The sequence below is a fragment of the Protopterus annectens genome, chromosome 9.part0 (genome assembly GCF_019279795.1).
Source record: "Protopterus annectens isolate FY-2018-M chromosome 9.part0, PAN1.0, whole genome shotgun sequence".
In the NCBI taxonomy this organism is placed as follows: Eukaryota; Metazoa; Chordata; order Ceratodontiformes; family Protopteridae; genus Protopterus; species Protopterus annectens.
In genome coordinates this window covers 859,416,264-859,432,303 of record NC_056743.1, presented here as the reverse complement: position 1 = coordinate 859,432,303, position 16,040 = coordinate 859,416,264, and positions in this window count along the sequence as shown.

Sequence of the window (16,040 nt, the reverse complement as noted above, 5' to 3'; positions counted from 1 at the left end):
GACCAGTTTTGGATCTTGGCAAATTAAATCAATCGGTTCAATATGCAAAGTTCCAGATGTTCGCAGTTCAATCTGTTCTGCTGTTTCTGCACAATGACTACTGGATGTGCTCGATAAATCTTCAGGATATGTACTGTCATATCAAAATGAACAGGCAATTCAGAAGCTATCTATGCTTCTGGCTGGAGTCAGTCCTTACCAGTTCAGAGCACTGCCCTTTGGTCTCACCACAGCCTACAAGGTGTTCAGCAAGTGCATGTCAGTTGTAGTAGCTCACCGGAGACTGCTGGGATTCTGAGTGTTTTCATACCTAGACTGGCTCTTGACTGCTCCAACCAGGCATCAACTAATTCAGGCAAGGGGCAACTTACTCCAGCTTTGCTGTTATCTGGGGGTTATCTGTCAATTATAATAAATCTCAACTCAATCCAACTCAAACTTTGGAATTCATCGGTGCTCATTTCAATACAGCCAGTCAAGTAGCTTCTCTGTCTCTGTCTCTGATTCAGACCATTCAGTTTCAGGTCAAAAAGATTATTCAGAATTCTTGTCTTCCAGTGTGTGATACTCCAAGAATCGGGATCCATGTCAGTGGCAATCACTCATGTGCCATTGGTCAGGTTCCTTATGAGAATCCTCCAGGGAACACTTGCAACTCAATGGTCTATTCTCCAACACCCATTATCCAGTCCCATCAAGATAACTCAAGCTTGCAAGAATCACCTTCTCTGGTGGATTCGCTCCAGTCAAATACAAGAAGGCCATCCCTTTGTTTTACCTCAGCCCAAGGCCACAGTGACTACAGATGTGTCTCACGTTTGTTGAGAGGGTGCAGTTCTTGGGAAGTACAGTCCAAGGCACATGGTCCTACAAAGAGGCCAACATGCATATGTGTTGGTGGTCTGGTACATCAACAAACAAGGAGGAATCAGATCTTACCCTCTTTGTCAAGAAGCTATGAGAGAATGGCAATGGGCAGTCTCCTCCAATCATTTTCTCATAGCAGTGCACATCCTGGGGAAGTCCAACATGATTGTAGACAAGTTAAGCAGGTTCAGTCTGATGCCTCAAGTGGTCTGTCAATATCAATGTGGTGGAGATGATTTTCCATTGATGGGGCCAACCATGCTGCGACCTTTTCGCATCTTCCTTCAGCGCAAGTGCAGCAGGTCCTTTCTCCTGATCCCCCCAACTGGGGAGTCCCTGAGGAATGCTGTGCTTCATGCTTGAACTTCCAGTCTCCCTTATGCTTACCCTGTTATCCCTCATTTACAAATGTCTCCAGAAAGAACCTCAATTGAAGAGCATAATTATCCTTATTGCCCCTTACTGGGCTAAATAGATCTGGTATCTCTTCCTTTGGCCTCATTTTCTACATCCTCCCTGGATTCTAGAGCTAATTTCAGACCTCCTATCACACCCGACAGGCATGATTCATCTGGACATTTCAGGCCTCAAGTTGACCACATGGTTCCTCCAGTTCCATTGATTGCTAGACAGCCTAGGCTCTCATTTCCCTCCTGTCATATCTTGTTATCTTCCCATAAAGCTTCCACTAGGAAAATGGAAAAGTTTCATTTTTTTTGGGCCAACAAAAATAATTTAGACCCCCTTTTCAGCACTGATTTCAAGGATTATTGACTTTTTAGCTACAATTTTCAGTGAAGTTGCCAGCTCCTCAATTCTCAGAGTACAATTAACAGCCATTTCCAACTTTCATATAGGAGTAAATAATTCTACTTTAGCTTCCTCCAAACTTTGCAAAGCCTTTCACAGAGGAATCTACTTACTTAGACGTCCTTTAAAGGATCCTGCTCCCCCATGGGATTTAAATATCGTTCTTCAGGCCTTGGCTCAACTGTTTTCCTAGTTGCTATCACTTCTGCCAGAAGACTGTCTGAATTTCAGGTGCTGTCTTCTAAACATCCTTATTTAATTTTTTACAAAGATAGGATTTCTTTACAGACCAGTCCTTCCTTTTTACAAAAGGTGGTGTCAGAATTGAATAATAATCATGTCATTAATCTCCAGGTCTTTTTTCCTAACTTTTCAAACAAAGGAGAATATATGTTATATCATTTAGATTTCCATAGACAGTCATGTTTCTACCCTCACAGAACCAAAGATTTGAGAAAGTCTGATTAATTGTTTGTTTCCTTTTCTGATTCAGAACTAGGCAAATCAGTATCCAAAGTGACTGGCCAAATGGTTGACCGATTGTATTGCCTTTGTTTATGATAAAGTGGGTTTGCCTTTACCAAAACCTCCAACAGCCCATTCCATGAGGTCTGTGGCAACTTCGTCAGCCTTTTTGTCTAGAACTTCTTTGGATGATATTTGGGCAGCTGCAACTTGGGCTAATCCTCATACCTTTATTGCTCATTACAAATTGGATCTGGTCTCTAGGGGAAGAGCAGCCTTTGACTCAGCTGTGCTCCAGTATATCCTTCCTTAGAGTACTCCTGGGATTTAGGCAGCTAGGGTCTCTGTCCCAACTGTTGTGGAATGAATGAAAATGACAACATCAGATAAAAAAGTTATATATTCACCATAACATTTCATCTGTGTTGTCCATTTTCATTCTTCCTCACTTTCCCACCCACCTACCCCTTCCTTGTTTTTTTCTTTTTTTTACTCCTGGAGAGTTGGAAGAGTATTGCAAGAACTTCTGTTCCTTGTTTGAGGCCCAACTTCCACTCCTGTTCTTTCTTAATTTCCTCTGTTCTAGGCATTTATGGGCAACAAACTAGATCTGAGGTATGTTACGTTGATGTAAAGGGAGGAGCAAGTATGTTACAGTCTGGAAGAAGTCATATCTGAGGATCAGATCTGAACCCAACTGTTGAGGAAGAATGAAAATGAATAACACAGATGGAATGTTATGGTGAGTACATAACCCTCTTTACATGCATTACAGCTGGTGTTGTTTATGGGATTTGTTGCATATGTAACAATCCAGAATGGTATGTTGAACAAACATTACGGGTTATGTATAATGGCATGGCTTATTCATTTACATTTTATGTTCTTGATATCCTGATTTTTTAAAGTGGAGGTGATAAGCAACTAAACATAACTGTCATAGAAGCTAAGTATATTTTTAAGTTAAATGTGCTGAGTTTGATTGGGAAGAATATAGATTTGAAATAGCAATATCTGATAGAATAATCACTTTAAATTTATTTTTTTCAGATAAATGTATGTATGATGATAATGCTTCTTGTTTGTCAATGTTTATGTTTTTATTCAGGGAGCAATGAGCATCAGTCTTTTCTTATGCTGTGTTTATATGCCTTTCATGAATTAGTTAAAATGTTGATGGCTTCAGAGGTCTTTTATAACAACATAGTGCAGTACCCAAATAACTTTATTTTTTTTGTGGCTTGGGCAACACACTGTATATTGGCAACTGGCAGTTGGAATCTTTAAATGAATTGGGGGTACCCTTAGCATCAGAAACAGTGAAAGGACCTACCACATTACTCACACTTTCTGGTATAAATTGATATCAGACAGGTCTGTGTCACTTGGCAGGAGAAAAAATCCAGACGTTACAAACAACAGTGAAACAGGTAGTAGCAAAAGACACTGAATCAGTACAGGAACTGTCAAGCCTACTTAATTTGACTTGCAGGACTGAGCAAATATGCAAATCCTTAATGCTTAGGAAAGTAGCAAAGGGAGTGGAATGTACAAACCTACACTGCAGAAACAGATTTACAGGGAAAAAGCAAATGAACCTGAACATAGCTGACCTTCATACAGGACTTCAGTGAAAGAGCAATATGGCAGGGGGAAAGTAAGAAAGATCAAGCTGAAATTTACACTAATGCCTTGTAAATGGTTCATCTGTGCATAGCTGCTTGAGATCATAGGATCGAAGGAGGTTACTAGGTTATTAGCCCTGAGGCCCTTATAAGTCTAGCCAAGAGTTTAGCCCATTTATTTAGAATTAGACAAATCAGCACCCGATGGCACTGTCCAGCAGAGTCACGGATGGAATCCTAGGGGTATATTTTCTGTTTCCCGTCCAGTTATCCAGGTTGTGCTTAAAAAGGAGTTAAGAGGTACTCTGCTTGATTGGGAGAGGGAGTCTATTTCATAGATGGGGGAGTCTCTGGGACACAAATCTGTCCCGCCAACAAGTCTTGTTAATGTCACAGACCAGGTTGAGGCCATGCGTACGGGTTACTCGAGTGGAGCTTGACTTGCGGATATGCAGCAGTCCCATCAAGGTGGGATCCGTGATCGCCTTGTATGCCAGACAGAGATCACCTATGAGAAGTCTGTATGAAACTGAGGAGGGGCATAGGGCTTTTAGCCTATCTGTGTATGTTAGATGTTTGAGGCCCTGGATTCTCCTGGTGAGGAACCTCTGTGGTCTCTCCAGCTGCTGCATGTGCTTTGCGAGGTGCATGCTGAAAGGGGCGTTGTACTCAATAATGGGCCTTATAAGGGATATTATGACCTCCTTGTCCCTGGATGAGATACCATTACTTATGAGGTGGGCCATGTAGAAGGCTTTCTGTACAGCGGAAGCAACATGGTGGTCAAAAGTCAGGTTGCTATCAACCTGGGTACTCAAATCCCTCACAACTGATTGCATACTTAGGATGCTGTTATTAATGTGATAATTTGTGGGGACATCCCTCTTCCCAAAGGGGATGATGATGCATTTTTTGGTATTCAGCTTGAGGCCATGTTTCTGCTACCAATCATTTAGCTGAGTGAGACCCTCTTGGAGGATGCCCACATCACTAGTGGAATTGATGACAGCACCCAGCTTACAGTCATCTGCAAACCTGATCACCCATAGCCCACTGGTTTTGGCCTGCACCTCAGAAAAGTATTTCCCAAATAACAGAGGCCCCAAGTCTGGACTGTGGGGTATGCCACTTGTTATGGGTCTACTGCTTGAGATGGCTTCCCCTATTTTTGCTACGTGGGTTCTATCAGTGAGCTAGTTTGCTACCCATCTGGCAACATATGGATTGATGCCTAGTTGAGAGAGTTTATCTGTTATGCCTGAGTGGAGAATAGTGTCAAAGGCTTTGGCTAGGTCAAGGTAGGTGGTGTGCACCGTCTTCTCCTTGTCCATGGCTTTGGTGACTGTCTCAAAGAAGTTGACCAAATTTAGCAGACATGATCTCCCCTTGACAAAGTCACACTGTGTGGAATCAAGTGTTTGGAGGTTGCCAATATCCTTGTTAATGAGGTCCATGATAATCCGTTACATGGCCTTGCAGATCAGGCTAGTTAGACTGATGAGTCTATAATTTCCAGGATCAGTGGACACTCCACCTTTGTGTAAAGGGATGACAGTGGCTGTCCTCCACTCAGCTGAGACAAGATGAAGCCAGTACTCAGGCTTTGGTTGAATAGGGTGCCTAATGGTGCTGCAAGTTCCTGCCTGAGTTCACATAGGATGCAGCCTGGGATGTTACTGGGTCCCATGGAGGCTATATATTTTGCCTTTCAGAAAGCAGTGATGACTGTTCCCTAGATATAAGGGGAAGGGGGCAGGTACTGGGATGTCCTGATTTACTGATGGGGGGACAGAGGAGTAAAGTTTTCACTGAATCTGTCAGCCAGCAAGTTTGCTATATCTACAGCATTTGTATATGTGGTGTCCTTGACCACCAGTTCTGAATAGATCTGGGTGCTTCCTTTGAGGTTGCAGACATATGTGAAGAAGGCCTTATGATTGTCTCTAGTAGATGTGGCCAATTTGGACTCAGATTTGCTTTGGAGGATTTCACTAGTCCTCTTATTTGCTTTTTCAGGCTAAGGAGACATTGCTTCCAGTTTGGCACCTGCTCCTTCTTGGTCTTGGACAGCAATTTTTTCCTTTTGTTATAGAGTTTATTTATTGCAGATGTCCACCAGACAGGTTTACTCTTCCTTGCAGAGGATAATATAGTCCTGTCAGGTATTTCTGATTCCATGCATCTATATAAATGCTCATATAGTGCTTTGGTGTAGTTTTAGATATTGGTCCCAATTCCTACAGAGGGGGTGGGGGCTGTGAAGCTGTTTATACCATCCCTCAGGAGGCTTTAGTCAGCTTTGGAGATGTTCTTTTGTCTGATCCCAGCTAGAGGGGGGTTGGGGGAGATATTGATTTGAAAGTGACCGATGTTCTTCATTCCACATTGCTGCAGTCCTAACTATTTTTTGCCGCATGGTCCGATGCAGAAGCAATTTTGCGAGGTGTTGGTTTTGAAAAGTTTCTTTAGCAGAGTTTCAGACCGAATCAAAGTTGGTAAGTAGTACCGTGGGAATATTTTGGTTTTTCTTGCCTCAGTATTTAACCGGATGTCAGAAAAAGTGAATAACTGTATTGTGTTTCTTTGGAGTCTCAGGAGAGACTTTACTGTTACAGGATGTATCCTCTCAGGAAGTAGGCCAGGCTGGTGGAATCTGAGTTTGAGAGTTTTGAGCAATGCAGACTTGCAGGAGTACCCTCCTTATTCTGATTCTGATGTGGATGATTCCATTTTAAATGGGAAGGTCAAGATTTCTCTGATTTACCTCCTGTTTTGAATGTGGTGGAAGATGTTTTTGCAGAGGCTTCCTGAAAATCCTGTCCCTCCTGATAAAGAGGCAAGGGCTTTGGATAGATGGGGAAAGAAAGTGTATACTTCTTCCACTTTAGCCATGAGGGCGTTGAATTGTCAGTTTCACATGTTAAAATATCAGAATTATCTTCTTTCACAGTTGAAATCTAAGGTGGATGCTCTGGGGGAAGGTATTGAGTGTAAAGAGTTGCAGGATTTAGTTCATGTGTCTGAACAAGTGGGTAAACATTCCGAGTTCACCTGCTCAGACTTCTGGTGATTCAAAGGCATGCCAGACATTCCTCCTTATCTATCCTCAACACTTATCTGGACCTTCCCAAGTTCAAAATGTTGTTTACCTCTGCTGGGCAAGGATCACTGGATGGTAACTTTAGATCTCAAGGAAGCTTACCTTCATGTGCCTATAAGACTAAATTCTCATTATCAGTTCTCTGAGTATTCACAAAGGTTCTGGCTCCAGTGATAGCTTACTTCAGGCTAAAAGGAATTCAAATCTATCCTTACTTGGACGATTGCCTGATTCTGGCTCGAAGACCTTCTACAGCATTTGGAATATGTCATAGCAGTGCTAAGATGAAGTCCAGTCTAGTACCCTCTCAACACATGTGCTTTCTGGGTGTGAGACTGAATACAGCAGCCCAGATGGCCTTTTTAACCCCGGACAAACAAAAGAATCTTTCCAGTTACTTCCATCAACTATCTCTTCAGTCCGGGCTGACTGCAAGGACAGTCCTTCAAGCCTTAGGGTTCATGGCATCTTGTATTCTGGTGCTTCCCAATGCCAAACTGCGTATGAGGAAGCTACAATGGTATCTCAAAAATGTATGGACACAGCACTGCCAGGATTTGGACACTGTCATTCAAATAATACCCAGAGGCAAGTCAAATTCTAACGACAGATGCCTCAGACATTGCTTGGGGAGCTCATCTAAATGGAAAGTGGATACAAGACAAGTGGCCTGCCAGACTACAGCCTCTACATATCAACATGAAGGAGATGTTAGCAGTCCAGTTTGCATTAATGGCTTTCAAGGAGTTACTTCTTCCAGGGCAGGTGTTGATTCTAACAGACACATCAACAAACAAGGGGCATTCTTACCCATTGTGCAGGCAAGCAATGATTTTATTGCAACTAACTCTTCAGGCAAGGTTTCCACAGAACTCCTTAGCAGATGTGTTAAGCAGACAAATCATGGATCCCCACGAGTGGAAACTGGATCTTCATGTATTTCAAAAGTTGACAGTGTCCTGGGGAACTCCAGACATAGATCTGTTCGCTTCTCCACTAAACCACCAGCTGCCAAAGTTTTGCACAAAGAGGTTTCATCACACAGCTTGGAAAGTGGATGCTCTTTCTTTCAGTTGGAAAAATCTTCATGTGTATACCTCTGCCTCTTCTTCCAAAGGTGCTTCTAAAGGTCAGACAAGACAAGCCAAGGATGATTTTAATAGCTCCAGATTGGCCTCGCAGCACTGGTACCCATTACTGAGGAGTCTGGTAAAGAAGCCTCCATGGCCTTTACCCTTGATTCCACATCTGTTGTCTCAGAAGGGCCTGCTCAATGTCAAGCTTCACTCTCTTCATCTAACAGCCTGGCATATTCTGTTTTGAAAGACAGCAGGTCTCAGCTTCCTCAACAAGTTTTAAATGTGATTATGGAAGCCAGAAGACCTAGTACAAGGAAAGTGTACGCAGAAAAATGGAAGAGAGAGATTTCAGAGCCTAATTTGAGTGTGGCTCTTCAATATCTTACTGAGTTATTGGACAAAGGTTTGTCTTTCTCTTCCATTAAGATTCATGCTGCAGCAATTTCAGCTCACTATGATTGTGACCCACCATTGTTTTCACATCCTTTGTTCAAGCAATTTCTTAGAGCTCCTACTCCTGCTTGGGATCTCAATTTTGTGTTGGAGAAACTTACTCTACAGCCTTTTGAGCCTGCAGCTACTGCTGAACTGAAATACTTGTCATGGAAGACTGCTTTTTGTTGGCCGGTATCATTACGCACTTAATCCTTCCTTTATGCCTAAAGTGGTTTCTAGTGTGGCTTTAAACCAAACTATTCATTTTTTATGCAGATCCCCAAAGATTTTGCACACTTTAGATGGTCTCAGCAGTTGTTTGTTTCTTTTGCTTTGAGTTCTCAGGGCAAGCCTGTGTCAAAACAAACTATTTCTAGGTGGATTTACTTGGAGTTCAGTGCATACTTTCTACTAGCACCACCTTCCTCTCTACTCTAAGTCTAGGGCTGGTACCTCTGCTTTGGGATTCTGACTGCAGCAATGTGGAATGAAGAACATAGTACAGTTTTGTACCTACCATAAATGTAGATGTTCGAGGATCCACATTGCCTCTGTGTTTAGGGGTGGTTGTGTAGGTGAGGTTATATTCTGCTAATTTTGTATATTTTGTATATATATATTTTGGTGCAGATATGTTGGGAGTTTTGGTTTTGGCCTTATCTTTTCAGGGTCTTCTGACATCTGGGGCAAGAAAAGACTGAGGAAACTGTACTTTTTGTGGTCGGAGCTTACCAGGGAGGATGATACTATAGGGATGCTGCAGTGGTTGCTCATGTTGGTTAATACCAAGTCCAAGTTATTATCACCTCTTGTGGGGGTATTAGCTAGATACAGCACAGCGATAAGTATTAGTTCCAGAGATGTCGGTATTCCCAGTGTTAATAGTACAAGAGTTATGGAGGGAGTATCCTATTGACCCTTGAGTACTGCAGATATTGTGGAATGAGGTTCCTAAAGACTGTTTAAATATTAATTACAAGGTTTTGTTGTTAAGAACTTGCTTGTTTTTAAACTGTTTGTGGTGAATTCAAAAGGTCGGACTTAGTGCCACCCAAAAACAGAACAGGACAGAGGAGGCATGTGGTACTGGCTGTTCAGCTGCAGCCCTCCTTTAGTAGAAATATCAAAACTAAACAAAAAAGAACTGCATTTTTGGTTACCTTTATCTTTTATAAAAATTCTGATTCTGATTTATTTGTGGAGCAAGCCTGAACAGAGTTCCAAAATCTTCAAGGGTAGAATAAAAAAAATAATAATTAGCTTACTTGCCTTGTTGGACTATTTCTAAAAAAGGCCTGGTAGCACATCTACTTCAAACTGAGCATAAAGTGATCACCCTTTATTACAAGTCTTCCTGCCTTTGCAGAAAGTAGAAAAGTCAGTTAAAAGCAGCTAACTGAGCTGCTGTATGAAGCGGTGAGGAGTCATTTCATTTGGCTCATATTGCCTCGGTTGGCTCAGGCAGCCTGAGACTAAAAGTGAATGATAAAACTAATGGACCTTTGTGTTGATATGAGTGCAGGAGGTTTTTTTTTTTTTTGGAGTGTACAAGTATTTTTATTTCTTTTTTATTAGCACTACACTTGCCAGTTAGTGTGCATGAAAAGAGATACATATTTTACTTTAAATATGTGATACACACACACACACACACACACACACACACACACACACACAAATGCATATATGTGAGGGACAGAGATGCTCTGATAGACATTTGAGTTTCAGACTTAATAGCTTTCAGATAAAGCATACTAATGCAAATCATGTTATTTTAGCAACTTTTGGTGATAATGTGATAATGGAGAAAACTGGACTGAGCATAACTTGTGACTATGAACACAAACGCGAGTTATGCTCAGTGCAGTGTTCTCCATTATCGCCTTGCACTCAACCGGTTGCCTCCAGAAACAATCGAGGAAATTTTTTAAATATTTAATTTTATTATCTTATATGTTGACAAAGTAAAATAATCTTAATTAGTTTATAACTGTTTATTGCCATTATACATTAAGTATAATCTACCACCTTTTCTCACAGAGAAATAATGAGAGAGCAACATTTTGAGTTAAAGCTAAAACAGTTGAGAGATATGCCTGGTGAGATGTACACAAAAATAAAATTTGCAACCTCATCTGTGGATAGGCTTTGTAACTGTAACTTCTAAATGCTGGGGGAAAGTTATTTGGCATTTTCAAATATAAAGGTTCAATGCAAGTAACGTACATTGAAGTATACGTAAATTATTTCCATTGAAGTATAACTAAAAAATCTACACCGTATAGTATGTGTATCCTGGCAATAATGGAGAGCACTGGACTGAAATAGTGTCTTTGTGATTTTGATTTAAAATGTTACGACAGCAGCGCACATGTATACGCTTCTGCTGTAAAACTTCAATTATTCCACAAATACACTGTTTCAGTTCAGTGTTCTCCATTATCGCCCAACTTTCTAAGTACTTAAAGGCAGTCCTTGTCTTTGATTTTGATCCTTTGTCATTATTTTTTATTTTTCTTCTTGATTCTTGAGCTAAAAGGTTGAGAGGTATTGGGAATTTCAGAGGCTTGAATAGTATATTTTAACAGCAGTGAGCAGAGAATATACATTACTGTGTGGCATTATTTATTCAGTCATTTGATCACAATCAAACTTCTGAGATGTACATTCATAGTTCTACATTGCCCACCTGATCATGAAGGGATTCACATCTAGATCAAGGGAAGTCATCATCCCCCTGTACTCATCACTCATCAGACCAATGATTGAGTACAATGCCCCATTCGGAATGTATCTGACACGACACCTGCAGCAGTTGGAAAGGCCCCAAAAGTTCCTCACCAAAAGGATAAAGGGTCTCAAAAATATGTCCTATGCTGCCCGACTGAAGGAACTTCAGCTCTATTCAGTCGCTTACCGTCTGCTCAGAGGTGACCTGTGCCTGACATACAAGGCCATGTCCAACCCAGAATTGATGAACATGCTTCACCTCAAAAAATCCAGATCCCTCAGAACTACAAGGGCGGGAGACCTAAACCTTGACACGGTTATAAATAGGACGTGCTGGAGGGACAGATTCATCACCCAGAGACTCCCTATGCTGTGGAACAAAATCCCGGTACATGTGAGGCAGAGCACCTCGCTGTCTTTGTTCAAGAGAAATCTTGACCAATGGATGGGAGATCGCAGATATACCCCAGGGATTATCTCAGTGTCACTGCTTGACAGAGGCACAGCAAAATAATGGGCATAGTATCCTCCAAACTAAAGGGGGGGTGAAAGCGGCTAGGCTTATAAATGCCCTTGGGCAGATAGCCTAGTATGAACCTATGAACCTATGAACCTATACCAGTGGCTGCAACTGATGGTCACATATGTGTGTCCGTGTGTGTGTGTGTTGTGGGGGGATAGATGCTCTCAACAGTCCCTGATTTTGCAAAATGTTTCTGATTTTTGCCTCGTATTTGGTGTATTCCTCCTAACATATGTGTTTTTTTCTGGCAAATCAGTCAAGACAGCATTCACTAAATAATGGCAGACATTTGAGTGTCAGACATAATAGCTTCAGAAAAAGCATGCTAATATAATGCCTGTTACCCTGACAACTTTCTGAGTATATAAAGACAATATTGGTCCCAATATTGATCCTTTGTCCCCTTTTATTTTTTTAGCTTTCTGATTGATTTTTGAGCTAGATGTTGATAGGAATGTGGGGTGAGGGCATTGCAGAAGTCTCCACTTTAATATTCTGACATCAGCTAGCTAAAAAGATACGATGTTCATCGTGTTTCACTGTTGCAGTCATGACTGTAGGGTTCTCCCCTGCTGGCAGGCAGCCCTCGGTCGGCCAGAATCCCAAAGTCTGGGTCTGGCGTCGGCTGTTCAACCATGCTCCCTGACGTCAGAGCGCCAGGAGTACAAAGCTGACAGCCGACACCATCTTCCCCAGTCTTTCTTGCCGTGCGGTGATAGCAGTTCGCAAGTGCCAGTCGGCTAACTCCTGACGATTTTTTCTGATTTACTTCAGTCCGAAGATTTTCTTCTCCACTCAAAGCTAAGTACCCCATTGGGGAAACTTTTTTCTTGCTCCACTCCGATGTCAGAAAACGTTAATAATTGTATTTCATGTGGGAAGCAAATACCTCATAAGGATTTTCATTCTTACTGTATTCCTCGCTTAGGCCCTGACCACGACGTAGCTAGTTGTCGGTTTTATGCTAGATTCAATCAACGTACAATTAAGCAAAGGTACGATTTTGCTTTTCATTACTTCGGTAGGCGCTTTAACTACAAAATGTCGTCGGATACGGTTCCGGCTACCGGAGTTCACAAACGTCCCAAGGATAAAGACAGGCCTCCGAGGTCCAAATCTGATGATAGCGCACAAGCGGAGCCAGCTTCAAGTTCGACCGTCGTCAGTGAGGCGCTTTTGCAGCCCCTGTCGTCGGCCATTTCAGAACCGACGGCCGAAACGGACTCTCATGAGGAGCCAACCAGGCCTTTAAATATTTCTGTTGCAGGACCTTCGGACAATGCTCCTTCGGATGGGTCCGGAGCCACTGTGCAGGTACCGGCTTCCGAAGGGGTTTTCAGGCCTACTAAGCTTCTAATAAAGGCAAAGACTCCTTCTAAATCAAAGACTACAACACAGGCCTCTTCTGAACCGGCTCCCAAGTCACAGAAACAGTTACTCAAGATGGCGGAGGATTTACTTACTAAGATTAGGGGTTCACATCCTCCTCCAGATAAAAGGCCAAGGCAGGATGTTTATTATGATTCCTCTGATCAGGCTTCTGTTTCCTCAGTTTCTTCTTCTGATCAGGAATATTCTTTCCCTCCTTATGAGGATTCTGATGCTGAGGAATCCATTCCTTCAGCTTCTCCCCCTGAGGATTTCTCTTTTGGGGAAACTTTGCATGAAATGAGGGAACATTTCCACTGGGAAGGACAGGAGTATTCGGAATCTAAGAAAAGACTGAGGGATTTTCTTCTTCTTCCCCAACATAGACCCTGGCTATTCCCCTGTTTTGGATATTGTGGATGATGCCTTTTCGAGGCTAACTTAACCCCTGACTCTTTTCCTCCTGCTCCTGTTAAGCCTGATAGATATTACAGGGTTCCTGATTCCCATCAGTTTTTATACAAGAACCCTTCTGCTGACCCTGAAACCATTTCTCAGGGTCCTAAGGGAGTTAAGGCTGCTTCTGCCAAAAATCCCATTCCTACTGAAAAGGATTCTCAATCCTTAGAAAGATGGGGCAAAAAGGTGTACACTTCTGCTACTTTGTCCATTAGGGCTTTAAACTGTCAGTTTCATATGTTAAAATACCAGCAATTTCTCTTGTCTGTTTTAAAACAAAAGCTTACTTCCATTTCTGCCTGTGCAGATGATAAGGAATTACATGACTTATTGCATGCCACTGAACAAGTTGGGAAGCATGGTTTACACTGTGGATTTGATGCCTTGGAGGCTTCTTGTAGGGCTGCGGCCTCTGGCACAGTCATTAGAAGGCATGCATGGCTAAAGGAACAAAATTTGCCTGAACAAGTAAAGGCTAAATTATTGGATGCTCCTGTTCAGCATAATGTTTTGTTTGGATCAAAAGCTGAAGAGGTGATTAAAAAGATGGAGGATAAGGCGAAATCCATGCAAACAGTTAAATATTTCTTACAAGTACAGCCACCTAGATTTAGCAGGAATTGGCCTTCAAAACATTGGTCCTTTCCCACTTCAGACAGGCCTCAGAGGGGTAGATATAGACGCTCCAGAGGAAGGCCTCAAACACAAGCTTCTTATAGACCAAGACAGTGGACTGCTTCCACCCCTAGGGGAGGAGAGGACAGGTCACAAACTCAAAGGAAACAAACTCAATGACTCCCTCTGTTGGGCTACAGGAACTTCCTACCTGGAAGCCCCTCTCAGAGGAAAACTCTCTCTTTTTTTATCAAAATTGGACTCAAATAACTCAAGACAAGTGGGTTTTGGATGTGGTTTTAAGAGGTTACAAATTCCATTTTCATACCTTGCCAAGGCCAAGCGGATGGCCAGACCTTCCAAAACATCAATGGACGGAGGCCTTAAACCAGATGGAAGCTCTTTTGGCTATGAATGCCATAGAGCTGGTTCCACTTTCAGAGATGGGAAAAGGTTTTTACTCAAGGCTCTTTCTAGTCCCAAGGAAGCAAAACTCATGGAGACCCATTCTGGATCTGTCGGTCTTGAACACCTTTTTAGAGATTCCAAAATTCAAAATGCTTACTCTACAGCAGCTACTTCCAATGCTGTCCAAAGATGCATGGATGGTAACTTTGGATTTAAAGGAGGCATATTTACACATTCCCATCAGGCAGGATCGCAGAAAATACCTCAGGTTCAAGGCCGGATCGAGGCACTTTCAATTCTCTGCGCTGCCCTTTGGATTGTCTACTGCGCCCAGGGTCTTCACCAAATGCCTGGCTCCAGTAGTAGCTTACTGCAGACTCAAGGGAATTCAAATTTACCCTTATCTGGACGATTGTCTAATTCAGGCAGGCAGCAAGGATGTCTTACTCCAGCATCTAGAATTTGTACAGAACCTCCTCAAGTTCCTGGGATTCTCTGTAAACATGAAAAAGTCAAATTTGACACCATCACAACAGATACCTTTTCTGGGTGCACTTCTAAACACCACAACCCAGATGGCATTTCTGACATCCGAAAAACAATTACAGCTGGCTTCAACTTTCAGAACCTTGGCAACTTTAACTCAACTATCTGCAAGGAAATTCCTGCAGGCTTTGGGTTACATGGCCTCCTGCATCCTTCTCGTACCATATGCAAGACTACACATGAGGAAAATACAGTGGTACCTAAAAAGTGTATGGTCTCAGCATTGCCACAGTTTAGACATACTGATCTCCGTCCTTCCTTGCCTTCAAAAGGAATTTCTTTGGTGGTCCAGGGCATGTGCTCTAAACAAAGGGAAACCCTTCCGTCTGCCTCTTGCCACTCAGATTCTAACCACGGACGCCTCGGATTATGCTTGGGGAGCCCATTTTCAGGGCAATTGTCTGCAAGGCCTTTGGACAAAGGATCACAAGCACCTGCATATCAACTTAAAGGAAATGTTAGCCATTCAGAAAGCTCTGTTGGCCTTCAGGAATCTTTTACAACCAGGACAACTACTAATACGGACAGACAACACCACAGTTATGTGGTACATAAACAAGCAAGGGGGATCTCATTACTACCCCCTTTGCAGACTAGCCATGGATCTATGGAACACAGCTCTAGCTTGCAATCTGGATCTTCAAGCTCAATTTCTACCAGGGAAACAAAACTTCCTGGCAGACAGTCTGAGCAGAAACCTTTCGGATCCACACGAGTGGATGCTGGACACCAAAATATTCAGGATGATAACAGCAGTCTGGTGATGTCCTCACATAGACCTCTTTGCATCCCATCTCAATCATCAACTACAGAATTTTTGCACCAGGACTTTCCACAGAGAAGCTTGGAAAGTGGATGCCCTGTCATTCAGTTGGAGGAACCTCTCGGGATATGCCTTTCCGCCTCTTCCTCTTCTTCCACGGGTTTTATTGAAGATAAAACAGGACAAACCCAAGATGATAATCTTGCTGGCTCCAAATTGGCCTCGGCAGTTTTGGTATCCAACTCTA